We start from the raw sequence: 8,197 nt of genomic DNA, 5'->3' as shown, positions 1-8,197 counted from the left end.
AGCGTCCGGGGGGCGGCAGCAGCTCAGCGCCGGCTCTCACATCATTCAAGGTGATCGCAGGTGCCGCCATCTAACCCACGAGCCTAACCGCGGGTAAACAACAGACACACACACGCACACACAAACCTGCACGCCAGGTACGCGGTGGCGCCGAGCCTCGGCCTCGGCTTCCCCGTCTCGTGCTTAGGTTGGCAGGAAAAGGTTCCCAAATCTCGCTGTCCGCGTGCGGTCGGCTTGGTGCCGCACGTCCCGGCACGTCCCTCGTGCAGAGGCCCGGCGCCACTTCCCATTGGCCACAGCAAGTCACGTGGCCATGCCGGCGGCAGAGCGTGGGTAGCGCCACGCCCCCTGTGGGTCCGGTAGGTGGATGTGACCCTCAGCGCTCAGCAAGGGAGTGAAGAACTGGAGCGCGAATCCAAGCAACCAGCTATTTAGGGCTGCTCGTGGTGGCTGTGACCTTGGACTGCCCATCCCCTTGGCCAGGCTGCCACAGAGCAGAGTAGAAGTAACCAGATGCTCCTTTAAAGTACGGATTTCTCCGTCGTTTCCGGGACCTGGAACTAATACCTTGTCAGGGTTCCTCTCCCCGCCAATCGCCGCAGCTCTGTTACCACGGGAGAACAGCAGGGGCCCTCGTGCTTGTCGAGGAATTAAACACAAAGAAAGAAAGATGATTCTAGAAGTAATGCATAAATATGACCGTTATAAAATCCAAACAATAAAGAAATGTACAAAGGAAAGATATTAACTCATCCCTCACCCGTCTCCCTGTAGGCTGACATCGTGATCTCCGCTTGCCTCTGCCTCCTGGCTGTCCCCGAGTGCTCATTTCTCCACAAGCCACGGGCCTGGCCAAACCATCCGTGCTGTCCTCAAACTTCTGTCCCGTGGGGTGCTTAGGAGGTGAATTCTCTCCTCCTTCCCAGGCTGCTGTTGCCTCCCTGGAACTTCTGGAGTCATTCAGAAATGGAGGCTTGTAAAAATAAGCCAGGATTCCTTACACTAAAGTGCAACTTGACCTGGCATTCCTGAGGGAACAGCTACGCCAGGCCACATGGGTTCTCCTTTCATCAAAGGCCAAGCCTCCTATTCCCTCTTGTTGATGGGCCCAGTGTCAGCCCAGGAACCAGTATGTCTTGACTGTCCCAAAATAGGCAAGGCAGAGCAGCTTCTTTCCTATGCTCGTGCCCCCAACCGGTAACACCGGCCAAGGAGGGGCAGTCGGCTGGGGAGGAAGGGTGGTCTGCGCAGGGGCCTTGGCTGCAGCAAGGGGACCGCTGTTCAGTGTCCGGCTCTGCCATTTGCCTCTCCCCTGACCTTCCCGTATCTTCAGTACAAAGGTCCCAGCCTTTTCCCTCATTCTGTCAACCGAGTACTGAGTATTAGAAAGGTCTCTGCCTCAACGGGCTTGAAGCATTAAAATGATTACCACGTGGAATATTCTGGATTTGTCTGCCGTCTGGCCTGCTAAGGAGGACCCTGGCAGTGTCAGCTCAGCTTTCTTGGTTACTAAGCTGGGGGGGAAGGTCAACTGGAGAAAAGGAGAGAAACTTATCCCATGGCTTTCGGGGGCTGCCACACCTGGATACAAATCTTGGCTCTGCCGACCGCTGTGTGGCCATGCATGGAGTGTCTTTCAAGCGGTGGGTGCTGCGAGGGAATTTTAATCACCAGTAGTCGACTGGTGTGATGTAGGGGCCTGTAACCATTTCCTGGGTCTGCTCAACAAAGTGACACAAGGTGGAGGGTTCACAGCAGCAGAAACGTGTTCTCTCGTATTCTGGAGGCCAGAAATCTGAAATCTAGATGCCAGCAGGGCCACATTCCCTCTGCAACTGCTGAGGGAGGGTCCTTCCTTGGCTCGTCCAGCTTCTGGTGGCTCTGGGCATCCTTAGCTTTCCTCGGTGTGTGGCTGCATCACACCAACCTCTGCCTCCATCCTCATGTGGCCTCTCCCTGGGTGTTTTGTGTCTGTCCCAATTTCCCTCCTATAAGGACCCCAGTCCTTGAACTTCAGGCCATCCTAATCCATTATGACCCCCTATTAACTTGATTACATCTGCAAAGACCCTATTTCCAAATAAGCTCACACCCATGGGAAGCAGAGGTTAGGACTTCAACATACCTTTTTGGGGGACACAATTCTGTCACCATAGTGCCCTTCCCACATCGCCCACCTTTGCCACTTGACCCCCGACTTGCCAGCAACCTTCAGCTCTTCGCCTGAGAGCTTTATTTTGCCCCTGGAACCTCTGTTGCCCCAAATGCCAGTGAATTAACACCACTTCATTCCCACTCCCTCCGCCCCCAGCAGGGCTCAAGCAATGGCTGATGGAAGTTGGTATATAAATATTCCAGCCTCCTTAACCCTTGGGGGATAAGTCTGAGGCACGCCCTAGACTGGTTCCCAGAGTGCCTCAGGGGTACCAAGCTGTGGTGCCCACAGCGGAAGCTGGCTTGACAACCCACCCTTTATCAGCTGCGTTCCCTTCTCTGCCTCATTTTCCCAGTCCCTGATGTGTTTCTTTCACCTCTCACATACTTACACCTTAGGGTTCACTGCTGGGGGAACCCAAATAAGACATTAGACACTCAGTAGTCCTTCCCCTGCGATAGGAAAGCAGGAGGTGGCACAGCTGGGCAGGGCTTAACAAGGCAAGCATCTTCTTGAGATACCAAAAAGGCATCTGCTGCAATCTGGCTGCAGAAACACAGAAAGTGGGAAGAGCATATGTCTGAGAGTAGGACATTCACGTTGGATTAACTAGCTGTGTGGTTTGGGGCAGGTCACTTAACCTCTCTGTGCCTCCGTTCCCCCTCTTTAGAGCCGTGATGGGGGACCAGACGACCTCTAGAATCCTTTGTGTTTCTGGGACTCTGGGATCCGGCCACCTGCTCCTCCCCAGCTGCGACTTTCAACAACTTCTTCGCCTGGCTCATCTATTTATTATAACTTTTTTAATTTATTAATGTTTTGAAGGCAGAGAAGGCATAGAAAGTGGGGTTTGTCTCTGAGGGGCAGGCTCATGTTTTTGTATGGGTTCAAGAAAACATGACATAATACAGTGGAAAGTTTTATCATGGAAAAAGAAAAAAGTGATTTTCTTTATCCTATTTATAACTGAGATTTTCTCCTATTTGGCAACAAGATAAAGCGGGGACGTGGACTGACTCATGGGTCAGGCGATCTGGGTTGAATGCCAGCTCTGCTTCATACTAGCTGTGTGATGTTGGGCAAGCTTATTCACTCACTCAGTGAATACCTATTCATGGGTGTGGGTCAGGCAATGTCCAGGACATTGGAGAGTCAGTTGTGTGCAAAATGGTGAGTTCCTGCCTTCTTGGTGCTTACAGACTAGAGAGAAAGACGTTAATCAGATAACCACAGATATACCTACACACCAGGAGAGGAGCTCTGAAAGCTAAGGACAGGTCACTATGAAAGTGATAAACAGGGCAAGGTCTGCAAGATTTGAAAAGGCCTCCCTGAGGAGTGACGTTCGAGCTGAGATTTAAGTAGACACAGGTGTCCGCTAGGTGAGGAGTGGAGCGGAGGAATAGCATCTCAGGCAAAAGCAGCAGCACATGCAAAGGCCCTGGGGTGGAAAAGAGCCAGCACATCCTAGAATTAGCTCGGGGGTTTACAAACAAATGAATATATAAAGATGCCTCCAGGTCACTGTGGCTATCAAGTGAATGACTGTGTGAGGAAGCGCCCATCAAGCGCTTCCTCTTTCCAGGCTTGGGAAAGTCAGGCAGGGAGGGCTCTCAAGTTCCTCATCCGGGGATAGAGGAGGGGGTGGGAATTGGGTTATAGATCCCAGGAAAGCGATTACTTCATGTTGCCTCTTCATTGCATGTGGGTCAGGTGCTTTTTGCTTTAATCTGTTTATTCTTCTGGTCTCACGCTGAAGGTCGTGGGTAGGCCGTATTTCTTGGGGTTTTGTTTGCTTTCGTTCTGAGAATTAGCAGTAAATCATGCAGGCTCCCGGCCATACCTTCTTGTGAATAGTTCTCTTGAGTTTGGGGACTTGCCCGACTCCAGGGGCTGACTGCAGCTAGAGGTCTGGGGCGGCTCTTAGGCTGGGTCTGGACACTAGGCTCATCTTTCAATTTGTGGGTGGAGATGGGGTCTCCACTCACACTCACCTACCTCCCATCCCCTCTTCTCTCTCCTTCCCTTCGCCCACCAAATGGGTACATGAGCCCCCTGCCCCCCAGCACTGCACATCCATGGTCTTACTGGGATGTGCACAGCAATCCCTTCACAGAAATGAGAGGACGCTGGGGTGGTCCAATGACTTTCCCAAGGTTGTGAGCGATAAGCCTGGGCCAGGTTCGTGGCCTGTAACCTGTGCACAGGGCTTTGGGCTCAGGGACCCCCATCCCCTTAGAAATTCTTAATAGCTTCGGAACAAAGGACCCGCATTCCATTTTGCACTGGGCCCTGCCAGTTATGCAGCCAGTCCTGCAGTGAGAGTTGGGCTTCAAACCAGATCGGCTTCATTCCAAACCCAGTGCCCTATCGCCTTCAGCAGTGCTCTTTCTAAACCGCACATCTGTCATGGGAATTTCCCCAGGGATTCCAATGGCAGTACTGGCTTCCTTAAGGCTTTGGATGTTGATAACACAGATTCTTTTTGAGGACAGCTTTCTTTCGCAACAATGACACATCTCAGTGGGTGCCTGGAACCTTCCTCTCCCGGCAGCGTCCTGCTGATTGGTGCCACACCACATCCCCTGAGTTAAGCTGAACGACGGGCTATGTCCAGACCGAAAGATAGCAAAGCCCAGTGTAACTCCATCACCTCCACGTTTGGCACAATATTTACGATGAGAAATTCAACATTAAGCCTGAAATGCAGGACGTGATGGTGGTCAAGGGGTAGGAAGCAAAACAGGTAAACAGAGTTGAGAGAGAGCGGGGTCTTCCACGGCGTGTCGCTGCAGCCGGCCTTCCCACGCTTCGCAGAAGGGCTCTGTGCCGGAAACCCTTCCCCCAGCTGCTTGAAATTCACGTTGGACTGAAAGTTCTGAGAAACACTGTAGAAAAGAAACCTGTGCACTTCGCTCAGTTTGGTGTTTCCCCAGCTTAACCACTGAACTTTGTTTGTTTGGTTTTGAGAAGCAGCTATTTTTATACACTCTTTAGGAAACACCTGCTCAGACATTATACTGTTTCATGTTTCTAGTTGTGGCGGAATTATCCTTTACACAGAAGAACAAGGGCCACGGTGGGCATCTTCACTAACATGTATGTGAGCTTTCAGGCTGGTCCACTTAATGGGAGCGATGACAGGAGGGACAAGGCAGCTTGGACTTAAATTCTGACATGACACTTCTAAGTAGGTTTGCATACTTACAAGTGGGGCTACTTAGTTTATTTTAGAGAGTTCCAGCTAGCTCTCTTGCGGTCCATTTGCCTAACACCTGCATACCTGCAACGTGCCAGGACTTGTGGCAGGCACCAAAGGGAACTTCAAGATAATACCATAAAGTCCCCAGAGGCCCCCAGGGTCCCTCAGACAGTGGGGGAGACAGACACACGGCAAGGAGTTTGAGGACAATGTGACAAGTGTTAAAGGCATGTTTAAAATACTTTGGGGATCACAGAAGAAGAAGGCTACCTCTCTTTGAGAGAATGGAGGTTATTTTTTTTTTTCTGAAAGGGAATAGTTGAATTGGGTCTTAAACGTTGAATAGGAGGTTACCAGGCAGAGATGCAGGTTGGGTTGGGGACATATTTCAGGGGCAATGAACAGAGAAATGTGTTGGTTGAGGTGCAGCGGGGAGAGGGGTAAGATTCAGACTCCAACTCCCAACATGTGGGTTTTTCCACACCGTGCAATCCCCCGACAGCAGCTGGGTGTCCTGTAATTCAAGTCAACTCTGATACCATCTACTCAGAGGCAGCATCGAACTCCACAGGTGAAGGGCTCAGTCCTGCAAGACCACTCTCCACTTCAGGCTCCCGTCACGGTCCAGCTGGTTACCTGTGCTTGTGGCCTAACGGCTATAACCAGAAGTTCCCATGACCCTCTACTCGGGTTTGATTAATTTGCTAGAGCGGCTCAGAGAACTCAGCGAGATATTTTACTTCATAGATAATATCCAGACAGAAGAGCTGCATAGGGCGCGGTGTGGGAAAGGGGCAGGGAGCCTGCATGCCCTCTCCAGGTGCACCACTCTCCCCTCTGCTTCACCAACCTAGAAGCTTTCTGAGCCCCGTTTTCGATTTTTACCGGAGGCTTCATCACCAGGGCGTGATTGATTAAATCACTGGCCACTGGCCATAGATTCAACCTCCAGCCCCTCTTGCCAACTGGAAGTCTGGGGGGTGGGACTGAGAGCTCCAACGCTCCAATCACAGGGTTTTTTCCCCTGGCAACCAGCCCCCATCCTTAGGTGGTTTCCAAAAATCACCGCATTAACATAAACTCAGGTGTGGTTTGTTCTGGATATCAAGACACTTCTACAGCTCTTATCACTTAGGAAATTCCAAGGGCTTTAGGATCTGAGCCAGAAACGGGACAACGACCAAATACAGATTTCTTACTATAAATCACAGTATCACAGGGGTGGGGGGCCAGGTATGAAGGGCTCCTATCCTGGGCTGATGAACTTGGAAAGTAAGTGCCCAGAGTCTGCTCTGTACTTTCCCTACAAAGAGCCCCCAGAGCAATTTGGTAATCATCTAATTAAAAAATTAATTCTCAGATGGGGAGAGGGATGGAAAGAGAATAGAGCTACCATAAAGCAAGTACCATCACGTGTTAAACAAGGTGGTGTGGATCCAGGTGCTCACTGGGGAAATTCTTTTAGCTCTGCCGTATGTTTGAAAATCTTCATAATAAAATGTTTGGTAGAGTGGACTCAATTCTATTATTTCCCTCTTCCTTTTGCAGTGCTCAGTTTTTCTTAAGCTTCTCTTTGATTACTAAAGTTGCCAGCACCAGAGCAGTTACGTCCGCAAACAAGTTGTCAGAAGCCTCAGATGAATTTTAGACCTAACTGAATTGCCAATTTTCTTGCTTAGGAAAAAAAAAAACAAAACACCTCTAGAAAGCAAATTAACCCTTGATATACCAGTTACGATTTCTTTTAAAAAGCTGGCTGTAAAATGCTAAGCCAGGCACCCAGAGATAGTCTGAATGAGTTAGTGAGGTCTGGGAAAGAAGGGAGGGTTCTGAGCTTCTGAGTTCAGATCCCCAGCAGAGATCAAGGTGAGAGGGAAGTCCAAAATCAAGGTGTCCTGGGGTGGCTTCCTGTTTAGAGGCTGTGAGGGAGAATCTGTTCCCTGCCTTTCTTCCAGCTACTGGTGTTGTCAGCACTCCTTAGCTTGCGGACACATCACTCCACTCTTGGCCTCTGTTCTCACAGGGCACTGTCTCTGTGTCCCTCTGTGTCTCTTCTCTTCTTAAAAGGACACCAGTCATTGGATGAGGGCCCATCGTAATCCAGCATGACCTCATCTTAACTTGATTACATCTGTAAAGACTCTGTTTGCCAATAAGGTCACATTCTGAAGTCCCAGGATAGGATTTCAACATTCCTTCTGGGGGAACACAACTCAACCCACAGCAGAGGAGGACAGGAAGAAAGGGTTTTGGGAGGGGTGTTTGGCTGGTCCCTAGATGTGATGCGTGGAGACAGTGTGTCAGGATGAGGGGAAAGTCGAGGTAAGTACAGAGCAGCCGGCCTGGAGTCGGGACCGAGTGGAACCAATAAATTAAACATCTCCAGAACTGCCTACCTCTGGACCTTTTTATGAGGTCATTAAATATCCTTACTGTTAAAGCCATTTTTAGTCATTGCTTGCAACGAAAACTATTCTATTTTTTTTATTATTGAAATAAAATATCTGACCGTAAATACTTGAACTCAATACCTTGGCTTTGGGCCTAAGCATTAAATGCTTTCCTTCTTACCAGTAAGAAGAAAAAAAGTCATGCATTAGTTATTTCCTTTAGGACGGATGACTCAAAAGATAAATGAGAAACTTGTTCTTTCTTCCAAAATAGCAAACATGATTTCTTTTTAAGTACACGAAACTACGCTTCAAACACTCCAACAGTTCTTTTAAAATGTAATTTTACAGATATGTCTTATTAGTAAAACCTGTTACTTTCACAAGTTAAATTATATTTCAATACGTTTATGTATTAACAGAATTGTCAACTCACAGGTTAATCTGCTG

At 49.3% G+C, this 8,197-nt stretch overlaps 1 long non-coding RNA gene across 1 annotated transcript; it reads right to left on the bottom strand.

Moving 5' to 3' along the window:
* Positions 1 to 210: 210 nt before the first annotated feature.
* LOC112393435 (uncharacterized) lies at positions 211 to 2,668 on the bottom strand. The gene is made up of 3 exons (XR_003001921.1): positions 2,547 to 2,668; positions 761 to 950; positions 211 to 638 (listed from the first exon to the last, which is right to left on the bottom strand). It is a non-coding gene; the product is annotated as an uncharacterized LOC112393435 (long non-coding RNA).
* Between the last annotated feature and the right edge of the window lie 5,529 nt (positions 2,669 to 8,197).

The sequence above is a fragment of the Neophocaena asiaeorientalis genome, unplaced genomic scaffold, assembly GCF_003031525.2.
Source record: "Neophocaena asiaeorientalis asiaeorientalis breed wild unplaced genomic scaffold, Neophocaena_asiaeorientalis_V1.1 scaffold40, whole genome shotgun sequence".
In the NCBI taxonomy this organism is placed as follows: Eukaryota; Metazoa; Chordata; class Mammalia; order Artiodactyla; family Phocoenidae; genus Neophocaena; species Neophocaena asiaeorientalis.
This window is presented reverse-complemented; position numbering and strand designations above follow the sequence as displayed.